Source organism: Aedes albopictus, chromosome 2 (assembly GCF_035046485.1).
Source record: "Aedes albopictus strain Foshan chromosome 2, AalbF5, whole genome shotgun sequence".
Classification (NCBI taxonomy): domain Eukaryota; kingdom Metazoa; phylum Arthropoda; class Insecta; order Diptera; family Culicidae; genus Aedes; species Aedes albopictus.
Genome location: NC_085137.1, coordinates 242,483,946 through 242,502,332, shown reverse-complemented (window position 1 = coordinate 242,502,332; position 18,387 = coordinate 242,483,946).

Here is an 18,387-nt window from a genome sequence, read left to right as displayed (position 1 = left end):
ATTAGGAGCCAATTTCGGGTCGACTGATCGGTCCAACCGTCGGATGGTGAAAGAGACCGACTTCCGTTGGCGTAGACTAAAGAAGCCAACAGCTATAAAAAAGTGATTTGGTACATAAAGGTTGGTACCATAATTATAGTTAACCGAGGGATACTACAATTTCTCCCGCCTAAACATTCGTTTACAAAAGAATCAATAAACACTTATTTCTAACATTACAATCTTCTGATTTAACAAATTACAATACTTTTGTTTCTATCTCTAGGTGAATTGATCATCGCGGTACAGAGAAATACAATGTTCATCGATTCACTTCGGGTACATGAGTCTCGGCTGTCCTTTTAATCGATTCGAACGACGCACCTTCGGAGATTGATGCACACGTTGCCTGGTTTTAGGCGCTTTCCTGTGGGACTTCTTCCTCGGTGCGACTACCACAGTTGATTGCGGCTGGTTCTGGTTACCACCGTCTGGCTGCGCTTCGATCGATTCTTCGGTTTGGTCGGTGTCATCGCTACTGCTTTCATCGTATTGCTCTGCTGGTTGCGGAGCTTTAGGCGTGATCGGCATGGAGGGATGGAACTTGTCCGACAAGTCCGAATGCCGAATTTGGTTAACGTGAACCATTTTTACATTACCGTCAACGTTAATTAAATAAGTTAAAGGACTGAGCTTTTGCAAAACGATCGCGGGTATCCAACGAACGATTTCTTTAAAATGATTCCGATAGAATACCTTTTCACCGGCAGTAAACGTTTTCGTCGATTGTACCGCATGATTCGAACTAGTTGACGGTACGCATTTAGTAGAAACCACGTTTTTAGGGTAAACGCTTTCGATTTCAACCTTTCGTGGGTTAACGAGATTTACTAACGTTCGCTGCGTATACGAATAAAGCATGGACGACGGTGTACGGTTCGTAACCGTGCATGGAGTATTACGATACGAAATTAAAAACCGATTGATTTTACGCGATAATGATAACGGTTTGCATTTTTCATCGAGCAAGTATTTCTTCAGGCAATCTTTAACGGTTCGAACGCCTCTCTCGGCCAACCCGTTCGATTGTGGGTGATATGGGGGTGATTTTGAAACCTTAGCCCCATTCACGCTAAGAAATGTTTCGAATAGCTCTGAATTGAAGGGAGGACCATTGTCGCTGACCACTTCTTCAGCAATTCCAAAGTATGCAAAAAACGACTCAACTTGTTCGATGACTTGAAGGCTATTACTGGACTTTAGCAGACGAATGTCAATATACTTAGAAAAAGCATCGACAATGATAAGAGCCACATTACTCTCAAAATGGAACAGGTCTAGGTGAATCCTTTGAAGAGGTCGTTCACACTTTGACCAGGACGAATCTACGTTTTCACGAGGGACTGACTGTCGTTGTTGGCAAACAACGCATTGCTGGACCACCTTGTTGAGGTCTTTGTCCAAGTGCTTCCACCAAACGTAGCTACGACCCAACATTTTCATCCTAACGATTCCGTCGTGATTAGAATGAAGTTGCCGAATGACTGCAGACTTCAAGCTTTCGGGTATTGCTACTCTATCATCGAAATAAAGCACACCATCATCTATTCCAAAATGTGATTTTAGAGTAGAATATGGTTTCAAACAAGGTTCTACTTGGTTCGGCCAACCATGTTGGACGAATTTGTAGATTTTTGATAGAAGTTCATCTGACTTCTGATGGGAACGGACAAGATCGAGGTTCACAATGCTAGAAGCATTTGCAAGACATTTTATACCGAGACTGACATGCTTAATGTCATTATTCTCGGGTAATGGTAAACGGGATAAGGCATCGGCATGGTTAATGAGTTTACCAGGACGGTGCTCGATGACGTATTGATAACCTGCTACCTGTAGAGCCCAACGCTGTAATCTGGCCACAGCGATAGCTGAGGTACCTTTGGACGGATTGAAGATCTCCTTTATAGCAGTGTTATCGGTCACCAAAGTAAATTTAGCTCCTTATAGGTATTTGTGGAACTTGGTGATTCCAAACACGACCGCCAAAGCTTCCTTGTGCACCTGGGCGTAATTTGTCTGGGCAGGTGTGAGGGTGGAGGAAGCAAAACACACAGGTTTTTCTATGTTATTCACTAAATGTGAAAGGACGGCTCCGACACCATATGAACTGGCATCGACAGCTAAGACGATTGGCTTCAAAGGGTCAAATGGTTCAAGCAAGTTGTTCTCTAAGAGAAGACACTTGGTTTTCTCGAAGGCATCTTGACAATTTGAAGTCCAAACGAAACGACAGTTTTTTGTTAACAAGTCGTACAGGGGACGTAATTCAATCGACAGATTGGGTAGAAATCGATGATAGTAATTAAGTAAACCCAGGTAAGACTGCAATTGAGCAACGTTACTGGGTGCGGGGGCGTTGAGTATTGCCCTGACTTTCAATTCGCTGGGGCGAATACCATCGCTTGTAATAGTATAGCCGACATAGTCTATACTACTTTCGAAAAATCGTGATTTGGCCAGGTTGATTTTGACGTTGTGATCGTTGAGTTTTTGTAGCACTTGGAAAAGGTTCTTTCGGCAGTCGTCTATGGACGATCCACCTACTATTATATCATCCAGGTAAGCAATTCCTGGTGTATCATCTAAAATCTGGTCGATAATCGACTGAAATATCGCGGGGGCGGATGTGATTCCGAATGGCATCCTAGTGAAACTGAACAATCCGCGATGAGTATTGATTGTGCAAATCAAACGAGACGTTTCTGACAGCGAAACCTGCAAATATGCACCTGAAAGATCGATTTTGCAAAAGACCTTCCAGGTGGCTACTTTGGCCAATATATCATCCACTCTTGGAAGAGGGTAATGATCAGCGGTAATATAACGATTGAGAGTGGCTTTGCCATCGAGGCAAATGCGCACTGTGCCATCTTTCTTTGGGACGCTCACTATTGGACTAGCCCATGGAGAAGTTTTTACTGGAACCAGAATTCCTTCTGAGACCAACTTCTCTAGTCCACTTTCGACTTTATCGCGAAGCAAATAGGGTACCGAATACGCTTTATGAAACACCGGCGTCGCGTTGGGTTTTAAAACGATTTCCGCGGAAAAACCGGTAATTGTATCCTTCGCGGTTTCGGACACGATTTTAGGGAATTTCGTCCTTAACTCCGATTCAAATGACGGTTGCAGGCTACTTACGGACTTCTCGGAAAAGATCCTCCTCCACTCCGGATAGATGAGATCCAAGCCATCACGGCCCAGAAGCGGGTTCATCTCGCGGTCCGTGGGAATCACTATCAGGCTCAGCCGGCCGGATACTCCCGATGGGGCGACAACGTGGAGGGTGACGCTGCCTTTCGGACGAATGGTTTGACCTGAAACGGAAATATACTCTTGAGAAGTAGGAACTAGTGGACAATTTGAAAAACGATTCTGGTAAGTTTCCGCCGAGATGACGCTTCGGCAGGCTCCACAGTCGGCTTCAAATTCGAGACGTTGACCTTCGCACACCAGGGGTACGAATTCCGGTTGGTTTAGACGGTTCAAGGCGCTTGGACGGGCCTCTTTATCGCCGGAAGGGCGATTTTTCCGGACATTTGACTTTTCACCGGTACGATGGTCGACGCTTGACACTGGTACCGATGCTTTCGGGATCTCGAATAGATTCAGTCGCAGGACCTCCAATGCTTCTGACAATTCCGCTACTCGATTAGTTCCTCTGGCCTTCTTATGCTGATTTTGACTCGATGACGACTTCTTGGACTGACAAACTTTCGATGTGTGACCCTGTTTGCCACACGCGTAACACGTCCAACTTTGGGCAGGACACGTGGCTGGGTCATGCTGCCGACTGCAGCGAAAACACGACTTCCATGACTTCTGGTTCGATGACGTTTTCGTGTGGTCACTAAACTGTTTGCCTCGCTTGGGTTGCTGTTTTCTGCTATGCTGCTGGACTGCTGCGATTCTCGACGACGACGACACTGGATTTGACATCTCCTGATTTTGACTGAGTGCTGCCTCCCAGCTTCTCGCAAGAGAGCAAGCACTGTCGAACGTCAGCTGAGCTTCCGTGAGCAACCGTTTTCGTAGACTTTGGTCATAAATCCCTGCAACAAACTGGTCACGGAGGGCGTCCGGTAGAAAATCTCCGTATTTGCAGGACTGCGACGTTGCTTTCAAGCTGATTATAAAATCGGTGATGGACTGGGACGAATGTTGCTCGCACTTCCGAAATTTATATCTTTCGGCGACCACGTTGGTTGTAGGTGCGAGATGCTGTTTCAGCAAATCTACCAGGACTTGGTAGGACTTCTTGCGGGGGTCTTCTGGTGCACACAGCCTCACAGAGACGATGTAGAGAATGGGACCAGCAACAGTGATTAACACCGGGACTTTCTTGTCGTCCGGAGTATCATTCACGAGGAAGAACATCTCTAGACGATTGATGTACTCCACAAAATTCTCCCCGACCACAAACGGCTCTATCTGACCGAACATGCCAGCCCTAATGACTGGAGCGGCGGCTGCAGCATTTCCTTCCATCTTCACTGCTTTCGACGTTGTTCCACTTGCACTGTCACTTTGCTCGTCACTGTTCGACATTTGAGGTTAGGTTCCTAACACGTGCTCTACCGACGGCGTAACACAATACACTACGCGAGACTATTCACTACCGCACTACTACCGTTTTACCTCGTCGCCAAGTTGCTATGGCTTCGGAGAAGCAATAATTGCACGCGGACACAATTAGTTAAACTATTCACTTTATTTATTATAATTAGTTACACTAGTATTAGGAGCCAATTTCGGGTCGACTGATCGGTCCAACCGTCGGATGGTGAAAGAGACCGACTTCCGTTGGCGTAGACTAAAGAAGCCAACAGCTATAAAAAAGTGATTTGGTACATAAAGGTTGGTACCATAATTATAGTTAACCGAGGGATACTACAGTTACAACTTTGCCTCTCCTCATGAAGTATATGTGATTTATGAACGAACTCCTAGTTGAATCCAATAAATGGATTTTTATTTCTGGGGCACGCATTGGGTATATCTCTTCAATAATACAAATACCGCTAACTCTTCTGTTGTTTTCTGTAGTTACACTATCCATTTGAAGATGTATAGTAAATAGTAGTAGTTCATATAACCAATATCTATAAAACTTCCTCAATCCTCTTTGTAAGATTTGGTAGATAGTATGACAGCATTGATTGAAACACGAGAGCTCTTATATGTTATTATTCGCATGGTTAATTATTTTATGAACAATAATTTTATTGACGAATCCGATTTAAAATATTTGAATATGTAGTAATTTTTGTTATGCCATATTAAAATAATCACTATCATTATCATTGAATGTTATCCACTCAAGATCTTCGCTACATTAAATTTTGAATTACTGGAGGCTTCACTTATTAACAAATTTACAACAAACACGCTATAACAGTATCTAGAGAATCGTGGAGGGTGAGAAACCTGAACTAGTAGCAGTATTCATATAGATTAACAATTATACTCTATTATTTTCAATCATTGCAACATTATACTAATATGTATGTGCGGGCCGCCCATTTGCGGAGTTGTGCGGCCAATTATTCTCTTTCGATTCCAGAAACGACCGTTTTGAAGCAAGAAGTGTCCTAATGGCCAACACAAACGAGACTTGTCCGAAACACACAAGATAAGTACAACAATTTTATAATCAGGCACTCAACTATTTCTACTACTTTGCTAATAGATAATGCAATATGCATACTTCAATATCAATTATTTGTTTGTTTGCGCCTTTATTTATGACACTATTGAAGCATTCGTGTCGCCGCGAAATAGTTTACAATTTATCTTATTCACATTTTTCAATTCACTTTAAAGTATCTAACACTGCTTTTACAATTGTGTATGTTCATTATTAATAGTAGTCTGATAATTCAAGTCTAGTGATTTTTTTTCCCAAGGAATAGAAAGAGTTGGTGTCATAATCAATACAATACTTGAAACTGGAAACTCCTTATTTCCCCCTATGGGTTATAGCACTGGTTCCCAACCGGTGGTCCGCGGCCCCCTGGGGGGCCGTGAAGCCGGTCCAAGGGGGCCGCGATGTTACCAAAAAATTGTAAAGTTCTAATTCTATTTTGTGCAAATTTTCAAATTTTTAATTTTGTATAACGCCACCCCCAAAAGCCACAATTTTTGGAACAAATTTTCAGTATAAAATGCCTTCAGAAGATAAAATTTTCGGCTGCGCCGCTATTTTTCAGCTATGACTCAAATTAAATGTACATGACATCATTGTTTACGAAATGTGAGTGTAGAATAAAAAAAACGTATCATTGACCGTCGAAACCCCCACCCACAGTAAATTTCAGGCTACGAAACTCGGTTTCATTCATTTAATTAATTTTTTTCTAAAAAAAAATCATTGGGCCGCAGATGTTTCGACAATTCTTAAAGGGGGTCGCCACCTCAAAAAGGTTGGGAACCCCTGGGTTATAGGGAGGGGCGGGACATTCGAGCCTACTCATCAGTGGAAAGGACTTGATATGCTAATCGGTTTAGCATAGAGCAGATACAAGTCTACTGGCAGACGTATCGCCCAGCGAAACAACGCAGATTGGCCACGGCCCGGGGGTACGTTGATTATGTATAACAGAATAACAGAATAAACACTTCTCCTATTGTCAAAAATTGCCCAAATTACTCACAAATGCATTCACGATTTATATTCATGAGTTAATATGAGTTATATTCCTACAAACAGCAGTGAATTTCGTAATAAAAATTGAGCTGAAAATTTGACAGCGAATTACAAATATTGTGAATTTTGTGATAAATATATTCTCATAAAAAAATCCGTCAGGAGCTTCCCGAGAATTTTCTTCTAGAGTTCCCCGTGAACTAGTCTAAAAGCTCTTTAGGCATTCCTACAGGAGTTCCCCGGGAATTGCTTCAGGAATTTCCAGGCAAGAAGTCCCCGTAATTCTCAGGAAATTCATTCAGGATTTCCCCGGGAGTTCCTCTAGGAGTTCCACGGGAATTCCTCCAGGAATTGCTCCGGAATCCCTCCATGACTTACATGAAATCCACAGGAATTCATTTGGAAGCTGCCCAAGAATTCCTGCAGTATTTGTGGTAGAATCTTTTCAGGATTTCCATGTGAACTTCTCCTTGGTTTCCCTGGAAATGACTACAATAGTGACTACATAAATATTCTGAAAATTATTTAGGATTTCCACGAAGCCTACATCAGGAGTTCACTAAGAATTCCTCCAGCAATAATGAATGATTCTCTGCAGTGTTTTCTAGGGATTTTTTCCTGGGTTCTCCCATAAAATCCTAAGGCGCTGACCATAAACTACGTAGACTAAATTTTGGCAATTTCAAAACCCCCCTCCCCCTCCGTAGACTTTCGTCCATAGCCAATTTTTAAAATTTGTATGGACCCTAGACTTTGGCCAGATCCCCCCCTCTCTTCAGAAATTCCTCCAGAAGTTCCTCGAAGATCCCTGCAGAAGATCCTCGGGAATCCCTCCAGAGGTTCCTCGGGAAATCCTTCAAGGAGTTCATCAGATAGTCCTCCAGGTGTTCCTCCAGGAATTTTCCGAGAATTCCTGCAGGAGTTCCTTGGAGGTTCCTTAAGGAGTCTTAGAGAGCGAGGAATTAAAACACGTGTGGCTAGTGTAACGATCAGTATAGGAATGAGTTTATTAATATGTAGTCATTTTAATGACTATAAATTATCAAGGCTACCATGATGTGTACGTCTAACACTCCTCCTCACAGATGGTATTTCTTGATTATTTGTGTCCGACAGTCGTCCGGAAATGTTGAAGCTTGACTTTGGAAAGGGGCTTCGTCATCATGTGGAAATTACATTTTTCCTCTTCAAATCTTTGGCAAATGCATACTTGGTGTCAATATGCTTTGACCTTCTCTCGAACTTTTCTCCATCCAGTTGAGTTGATGAATACAACTCTGGTTGTCTTCCAGTGTTTTGATTGGTCCGCAAGGTTCGACGAAATCGGTTAAGAGCTTCCTCAACCACGGCAACTCTTGACAGGATTCCGCCAACGCAACGAATTCTGCTTCAGTCGACGACAAGGCGACAAAACTTAGCTTGCGAGCTCCCCACGATACTAGACCTCTGTCAAGGAATACCAACACGGAGAAAAAATATTAGTACACACAAACGAATTTCAGTTTGATTCAACCGGCATTTCAGGTTGAATTTGGCACAAACCAAATATTGGTTTGAATTTACTTATCGCGGTAGTTGAAACTAACCAAAGTTGGCAGTTGTAGATTTTGTCAATTTGCCGTTATTATCAACAAACTTTTGTTTGAAATTACCAATATGCCAGTTGTTTTATTTTGACAGGTTAGAAAACAAACGATGTCGGTAGTTGTTTCAACTAATACTCACGGTTTGTCTTTACCAAATATAAGTTTGATTTAACCGGAACTTCCGTTTGAAATAAACTAACGGGTTTGTTAAAATTGCTTTTGCTTTGCCCCTCTTTTTTGTATTTGTATATGTCTACGAAAAAAAACGAAAAATTTGAAAAAAATAAACAATATTTTTATTTTTTTATTTATTTACCCAAGACTGAACCTTTCAGCGGAAGACCAACCTCCAGATTGCCTATATTTACAGTTGTACTCCCAGGAACAGCCTCCTCCTAATATCGATGTAACAATCTGCTTATGCTGACCGTTCGATCGATTGATTTCCGGCGAGATTTGGGATGTGGGTTCCATAATTAACCTGATATTCATTGCTTTTGGAAGGAGCTGGTGATGCGGCCGGCTAGCAAGCGTTTTCTATTGTGGGAATCTTTTACGGGAAATGATTGCTAGTTTGTGGTCCTGGTTGAAGCCCTGGCCAAGTGCTCAGCTTGGTTTTTCCACTGCTCCTTCTCATCCTGGCTTGGTTTCTTCAGCTACGGTCGCAATTCCGCCATCATAGCTTCTTCAGTCCCGAGTGCGGTGAAACCTCGGGAGAAACGGTGTGGCCCTTCAAGAAGGTTGCGTCTTTTACTTGGTGTTGGAAATATGCGAGGTTTTTCGAGATTTTTACCCTTCTTACACCCATAAGAAGGGTATAAATACCGCTTGGAAAACCGACTTTCGATCCGAGGCCCGCAGGGCCGAGTCACATATCCCAAGTAACACAGAAAACATCTTTCAAAATTAAAACTTTGAAAGATGCTATATAAACGTATTATAAAAGCATCAGTAAACATCAAATGTTATTTGCAAGCTTTATTTTTGTTAGCTGCTTACTAATAACTAAAGAATATTATTAGCTATAAATCGTGAAAAAATACGCAGATAATGCATATACTCAACACCAATCTTTGTCAAGTCTTGACAGCAATCAATTCGAAAATAACATTTACTTTGTTGATGATGCAAAACTGGGTTATCTGGGGACAAAGCTGCCAAAAGCAAAAATCATCTAAAAAACTGATCAATTTAGTTTAGTATAGTAATTAAACTATAAAAGGATATAAAAAAAACTAGCCACGAGAAGGACAGCGTATCCGTTAAACATGAACGAAATCACCAACTCGATACACAGCCGACATCCTCGGAAGAACCCATCGTTCTCCTCGCCAAGTTCTTCTGGAAGCAGCGACTGTAATCAACATTTCTTTCCAAACACAGAGTCAACATTTTCAAATATGGGAAGCATTCAGGCAGTTCCCCTGGAATTACGGTCCATTTCAAATTAGCTTCCAGTTTCCTAACGTCAAATCCGCCAACCATTATCACCAACATTCTGATGTAATCTGCTGTGTTGTATTCCCGAGCTGCTGGCCAACTCACACCACACACGAACCGTCCAATCACGGGTTGCTCCGGACATGATCTAGTCGGGTGAATGGTGAATCTTTCGTTGCGCTTACTAGATTTTACTGAAAATTGAAGGCAAATATGAGCCTCCATCAGCAGAATTTGCGATAACTGTTGATTTTATTTTGACACTTTGACAGATCAACAAAACAGTTATAATGTAGTTGTTTTAGCGTTGTCAGAAAACAAACTAATAAGCGAATGTGTTGAACATATGTAAATCAAGCGTATTATAAATGTAACAAAATGTGCATGTTGTAGAATTGCTCGAAAGATGTTAATTAGAAGTATTTTTAACTTCTGCTGTATCAAAACAAAAGATTGGTGTTTTCTGTTTTAATTCCAATTCCAAAAATGATTCATTTTACAGTACCGTATAAAAGTATCAGAAAACATACCAAATTTGAAACGAAAACTAAATCTTATTCTACTTGATTTGTTGATAATTTTTAAGAAAACAACATTAATATTAATTAATACTCGTTCATAGGCCATAATCAGTGGTCAAGGGTTCGATTTAAATTAAGAATTAAATTTTAAATTGTTTTCAAAATATTTTGAATAGCACTGTAAGTTTCGTTTATAGTCTGCCATATTTATTTTTGATTCTTGCCACATTTTTTAATTCCGCTAAATGGCGCATGAATTATGAATAACTAAAATCATAAGTTTCACAATAAATCTTAAAGCGCAAGTAAAGCAATGTTAACACCACATAGTATATATGCCATTTTATGATCAAACACCCAAACATCATACATTTTCGACTCCATCACTTGAAAAGTAGTTACCATGTTGAAACAGGGAATTTCATTTATTCAGAAAAATAAACGATTTATTTATTTTTCATTTCATATTTTTTTCTCTGGAGGCTGTCACGCTTTACAGTCGGGTCTCTTAAGAGACTGGTATTATATATGGATTCTTAAAGTTATATAGCTTTCAAATAACTCAATTACAACATTTTCAATAGATCGTGGTATAAACGTTTTCTGCAGATTTGTATTACTATAAAACAGTTTAATTCCAACTTATGAATGAGATTGTGTTATATGTGTTATATTCAAGTATTATTATTGACAAATAACTCGATTTCAACTAAACAATAGTAGAGTGTGGATCAAAACATACCTGTGGAGTACTATTAGTGTATAAGGATACATCTTATATAACCTGTAAGATGTTCTATAAGCCGCCATTTTTTGCGCTGTTTTGCTTATATAAGTGTTCGATATTAAGTCAATAATACAGGAAAAATACAACCAACTATGTATGAATTGTGAATTTTAAACTGCTATAATACTAGCTGTGTTACTTGGGATACCAATCAACTCAGCTCGACGAATTGAGCAAATGTCTGTATGTGCGTGTGTGTATGTGTGTGTGTATGTGTGTGTGTATGTATGTTACAAAAAAATGTCACTCACGGTTCTCAGCCGTCTGTTGACCGATTTGAGTTCTCTTGGAAGCGAATGAAAGCTACTACATCCTAGTAGAACGCTATTGAATTTTATTTTGATTGGACGTTCGGTTACCGAGATATCTTTCAAAGAGTGCTAGGGAGTAGTACAACTTAATTATTTTAGATATTTTTGACAAAGTGTATCACCATAAATTTCTCAGCCGTCTATCAACCGATTTGGGTTCTTAAGGCCCCAAACGAAAGCTACTACATCCTAGAAGAACGCTATTGATTTTTTTTTGATTGGACGTTCGGTTACCGAGATATCTTTCAAAGAGTGCTAGGGAGTAGTACAACTTAATTATTTTAGATATTTCTGTCAAAGTGTATCACCATAAATTTCTCAGCCGTCTATCAACCGATTCGGGTTCTTAAGGCCCGAAACGAAAGCTACTGCACCCTAGAAGAACGCTTTTGAATTTCATTCCGATTGGACATTTTGTAACCGAGATATCTTTCGGGGAGTACTTTGGAGTAATACAACTTAACTTTTTAAGAGGTCTTTGACAAAATGCTTCATAATAAATGAATCAGCCGTGTGTCAATCGATTTGAGGTCTCTCAGCATCAAATGAAAGCTACAGCATCCAAGTAGTATGCTATTAAATTTCATGCCGTTTGGACATTTTGTTTCCGAGATATCTTTCCACGAGTACTAAGGAGTAATGAAATTTACGCTTTTGAGAGATTTTTGATAAAATGTATCATAATACATTTCTCAGCCGTTTGTCAACAGATTTTTTATGATCATATTTGGTTACACAAGTTAGTTATACATGAAAATGCAATTGCATCAAATACATAAAAGCTACTATCTCTTTGTAATATTTGAGCTTAATAAACAGTAGCAAAAATATCACGGAATGTATGTAGGAAAAGCCTTTTTACCCTTCTTACACCCATAAGAAGGGTATAAATACCGCTTGGAAAACCGACTTTCGATCCGAGGCCCGGAGGGCCGAGTCTCATATACCAATGAACTCAGCTCGACGAACTGAGCAAATGTCTGTATGTGTGTGTGTGTGTATGTGCGTTACAAAAAAAAGTCACGCACGTTTCTCAGCCGTCTGTCAACCGATTTGAGTTCTCTTGGAAGTAAATGAAAGCTACTACATCCTAGTAGAACGCTATTGATTTTTTTTTTCGATTGGACGTTTGGTTACCGAGATATCTCTCGAAGAGTACTTATGAGTCATACTTCTAAACTTTTTAAGATTTTTGACCAAGTGTATCATAATAAATATTTTGACCGTGTGTCAATCGATTTGGGTTCCCTTGGCACCAAATGAAAGCTACAGCATCCTAGTAGATCACCCAGAAATTTTATTTCGATTGGACATTTGGTTACAGAGATATCTTTCGAAGAGTACTTCAGATTTATACTACTAAACCTTTTGAGATTTTTGACCAAAAGTATCATAATAAATATCTTAGCCGTCTGTCAACCGATTTCGGTTATCCTGGCACCAAATAAAAGCTACAACATTCTAGTAGAACCCTATACAATTTCATTAGGATTGGACATTTGGTTACCGAGATATCTTTCAAAGAGTACTTGGGAGTAATACAGGTTAACTTTTTGAGAGATGTTTGACCAAGGGTAAGGGTACCATAATAAATATCTCAGCCGCCTGTCAACCGATTTGGGTTCTCTAAGCACCAAATGAAAGCTACAATATGCTTGTATAAGGCCCTGAAATTTTATTTCGATTCGACATTTGATTACTGAGATATCTTACGAAGAGTATTTCAATAAATTCTTTTTTTTATTATATTCACTTGTTATCGTGCATTTGTTTTTGACCAGTCTATGGGAAATTATTTTTCGATAAATGATGCTGACTTCATACAAAGTGTATATTGTTCGTGCAGTTGAAAATCGGAATTTTTGACACGCGAAAATCGATGTTTCTCCTAAACCGTGTGTCGGACGTACGTCGGGCACAGTGCGCTGGATACAGGGCCAGGTGCGCTGTCCAGCGCACTACGTCCGACGTTAGCTTTCACGAACGGATTTTGAGAAAATTCGATTGTCGGGTGTGGGGAAACTTCGGGTTTCAACCGCGACGACAATACTAGTAGGTTATTGTTTTCAACAAAATTATAAATAACAAATTACAAATACACAGGAATTTTATGGAAACTAACAATATGTTAAATGAAAGCTTTGAAGAACCAGACAGCCAAAATAACTAGCTAATGCCAAAACTGATTAACTTAGTAGATATATCATTTTTGTCGTTTTTACACCATAACCATGAATACCAAGTACTTCGGAGCTAATTTAATTGACTGATTTAGACAAAGTGTATCTCGCTGATTTTCTTACCCATTTGTTAATCGATTCAAGATCTTTTAGCAGTTAATAAAAGATACAAAATTCCAGAATATGTAAGCTATTTTTTAAACATTCCATACAAGACTCTAGGAAGTGTCTGGCATTTCTGGTAGTTTAGTCCATGGTCCATGATGCTATTTTGGAAACCAATCCACTAGATGCCAAATCCACAATATTTTCTAGAACTTTTGGTCAATTCCACAAAACAAATATGTTAAATACAAATAATACAACAATAATTTTAATAAGTGTAAGAAGGGTTCTGTGCACCATAGGTGGATTAAATCGGGTTTTTCCTGGTGTATCTGAAATTTGAAGAAGCAACATAATTTGATTTACAAAATCACAGAAAAATATATTTTAATAATCTTACCTTGTAAAAATGAGACTTTTTTTTGATCACAAACTTCGGGTTGCAACGGCAGCATCAGTACAGAAGAGCAGACAGGGAGTGTATGGTGTTCGCAAAGACTCTTCAAATGGCTGAACGAAAAGAGCTAGTGGCGAGGCTTCTGGGATGGTTCTAATGAAACAAACTACTATTTTGGTTTGTTTCAAACTAAACTTCCAGTTAAATTTTCCTCAAACAAAAACTCGGTTTGATTTTACCCGGGCTGTTTGTTGTAACAAACCAATATTGTGGTTTGTTTTTTATTACAAACACATGAAACAGTCAACCCAAAGATTAGTAAAAATAAACCATGATGTTTGTAGAAAACAACAAATTTCCAAATTTGTTTCTACCGGAAAGGATTTTACTAACCAATATTAGAAACAATAAACAAGCCAGTTTGTTTCAACTGCCATTTTTAGTTTCGAAACAACAAATTTCTAGATTGAAATAACAAACAGCAAAGATAGAAAAACAACTAACAGATTTGTTGTTTCAAACCAGCCTAGTTTTTCTTCGTGCAAATCTAGGAATTTCGAAGTTTCTAATTGAAATGGAAATTATGTGCTTTGTTAGATATAATTGCTTTAAGGAAGCATCGTTTCTATTAGGAATATTCTTAATAAATGCAACAGAAGCTAATTTATACTATAAATGTATACATTTAAATTGCCTCAATGATTAACGATTGAAAATGATAACTGATTTCATCAGAATTTAGAAAATTCTAATTCTAGGATGGTTCTTGACAAGTCGAGTCAAGTACAAGACACTGAAGACGACCTTACAGTTGAGGTCGAAATACGTATCTGTCAAAGGATGCAAATTCTTAGTGGAATTCAAAGGAACCGTACTTAACCCGATTTTCTTTTATTTACAGATATTCCCCTAACAAGCCCAGGTTAATCATCATCTTGACAAGCATTAAACATATGATAAATGTATGGTATGTGGGGGCATGATGGGTCAGGGGGCAAGATGGGTCAGTACCGTTTTCAATCGCACAATATAAGTTTTGAATCTTTCAATAATTTTCCCAGATGAACGACGGGGATACACAAAAAAGTGGTATATTGTTTTGAAAATTCTATACGTTCCTCACACAGAGAAAAATAAAATATTTTTTCGTTAAACTCCTTATGCTATACATTCCATATGACTACGTGTATTGTGTAGACGGGGCAAGATGGGTCACCCTAATTTTTCGGTATGTTTGCATAGTTTTTGAAAATGTTTTATTTTTCATGGAAAGGCTATTCTATGACCTACATTATCGAAGCGATGAGAGCACTGAAAATTTGAGAACATATTTTTTAAATTTTCCTACAAAAAATATAGGTTTTCAAAGTCCGTTTATGGCGACCCGAACAAAAATCTTCTAGTTCTGAGAATAATCTACCGTTATGTTTCAACACTTTCTTCATGTAATCTGTACTTCTATGAAGCTTAGATGTATAGAGAAAAACTAGAAGATATAGTATTTTTTGTTGGAGGAAAATCGAGTTTTCTTATAGCTGGGTCATGTTTTGAAAATTGTTTGACAAGACGCAGGTTTCAAACTTTATAACCTTTTTATACTCTTATATCATAGCTGACTAGTGTATCTGAGAGTCGTGGTAGAATACAGAGAAATGCGATTTATATTCAGAAAGTTATAGGGATTCATTTCTTAGGTGACCCATCCTGCCCCCACTTACCATACGTCGTTGGAACAGTAAAGTTGTATGCAATTGAAACAACATTTCAAATCAGAAGTTTGTCTTTTACTGCTATGCATTCTGATTCACGGCATGTTTTCGATGGTTTAGAGGTAGGCATGTATCTTAAGGACAAACGTCTTAAAATCCCGCTTCAACAGTGCATCAAAACTTCAGACGCATATATCTCAAGAAAAAAGCTTCAAACAACAGTGCATTTTATTATTCTGTTCTTGTCGAGGTTCTTGCTCACTTGTAATAAGCTTAAAATAAGAAGCTCAGGTGCGATGGTTTTGTTTACGAAGAGATTTGTGCGCTAGAAATCGTGAGTAGCTGCCAAAGTCGGCCATTGTGGCGGCCATTTTGGGGTTCTAACAAGTCTGTCCTTGAAACAATTTTAAAAGATTTGCTATGAGTGCGTCTATAAAAGGTTAATAAGTAGGGAATGTTAATCTATGTTAAAATTCTTCGCGGAGTAAAAACCACATGTCAAAAGACAATGGAAAGCTTGGAGAAGATTTGTGAATAAAACTCTATAATACGTAAACGAAACATCATATAAGTATGAGTATGTATAAGAGTAGCACCGCTAAGAATGCTAAAGGTAAACGTAGGTTGTCTGATTTTGGTGGAATGATTGGTGTGTTCTTTATAGTTAAGGTTTGCAATTGATTCTATACTCAGATGAAAGTTGCAAACATTAGAAAGTATATATTAGCGTGGTTCAAAAAATAGTTTTTGCTCCACACCGCTTATTCGATTCATAATCAGATTCTAAGTCTTCTCCCAAAAAATGAGCTGATTTTGTTGAAAATTGAGAGTGCACAAGCCCTTCAAAGTTTGTATGGGAATTACTATGGGAAAAGGACGTTTTTCATTCAATTGACCGTAGCATTTTCCAAAATGCCCTAGGGTATAAGTTGGTCCTTGGTATTCCTAGACTACTTTATCAGCTACAACTTTGCCGAAGACCACATTCAAATCGGACGCCACATGAATTAGTTATCGATTTTCATTCAACTAGTGAAACTTTAACAGTGATCGTTCAGCTTCCCAGCAGGCAACATTGCTGCACATGGCGCCAAAGATAGCACACATAAATCATGGCTACTATGTTTCAAGGCTAATTGCAGTGATGCCTATCGAATAGTGTAATCATCATGATCAAAGATTTTCATTCTGGATAAAAATCGATAACAAATTAATAAAGCGTCCGATTTGAATGTGGTCTTCGGCAAAGTTGTAGCTGATAGAGTAGCCTAGGATTACCAAAAGTCAACAAACACTCTAGGGCACTTGGGAAAATGCTAAGGTCAATTGAATGAAACACGTCCTTTTCCTATAGTAATTCCCATACAAACTTTGAAGGGCTTGTGCACTCTCAATTATCAACCAAATCAGCTCATTTTTTAGGAGAAGACTTAGAATCTGATTATGAATCGAATAAGCGGTGTGGAGCAAAAACGATTTTTTGAACCACGCTAGTATATATGTTTTTCTGGCATGATATTGTTTCAGATGATACATGATTATATCAGATTTTATATGATTTTATCATTCCATTTTCCTGTTTTATATTTGGATGTACGTAGTAAAACACAATTTCCTTTTTGTAGTGTAAACCAACCAAATCTGATTTCTTCCAACTGAAATACATGTCCATCAATGTTTACAATATAGTTCACATATATATTTTCAAATAGACATTCAGTACTGAGTTCAGCAACAACGGAAGGATGGCAGATGCAGGAAGTATATTTTTATGGGCTAATACAAACGCTAAAAAGAAAGGCGATAATATTTGATGAAACAGAATAAATCAATGAGATTCACTTATTTAGAATTAAGTAGGTAAAATTCATATAATTGAATATCATAATTACGAAATAAGCATTAAGAGCAATTTATTGTTGTTTGTTGCTACGGCGGCATGTGATAGTTCTGAAATCCAAATAATTCATAAGAATGTGAAATTATTTGCAGTTCTCCTCCAATCGAAATCTGAACAGATTTTATGTACTCATCATTTTACTAGTCTCAGAACGTTGATGAGTTTATACAACAGATACAAAGATACTAAATAAATACAAAAACGACAAAAACTGACTATTCTGTAATTGCAGACATATTTGGAAAGTAATATAAGAGAACAATCTTTTATCGATGTTGTTTGTGAGAGTTAGTAGGGGAATAGTTGCCAGTTGTATAAAATGAGGTACGTATATAGAGATTTTCAGTTTGATCGACTACAGGACTGGAATGGCGGAGATCCAAGATTATTTGGAGTTGGAAAAATATACAAGGCAGTAAAATTGTGTAGTAGTTATTGTATGATTCATTCATAAAATAATAATTTAGTTTACAAATCGACTTGTCGATGATTCAACTACAGAAACGAGGAAGAGAAATCAAAATGACGTTCGTGATCCTCCCATCTTAAAAGGCTATGCGGTGGAAAGACCTATATCTAGCATGTGTGATAATAGTTTTAAGCAAGGTATCTAAAGTCATATAAGAAGGAGAGGAGATGTACACACTCAAAACAGATTTGCGGGCTCGGCAAAAACGCGCACAGCCGTCTGCTCAGTAAAACTATCAGCTGATATCCCAGCAAAAAGTGACATTTGTTAAAACGATTGCCGAAGCTCAGCAAT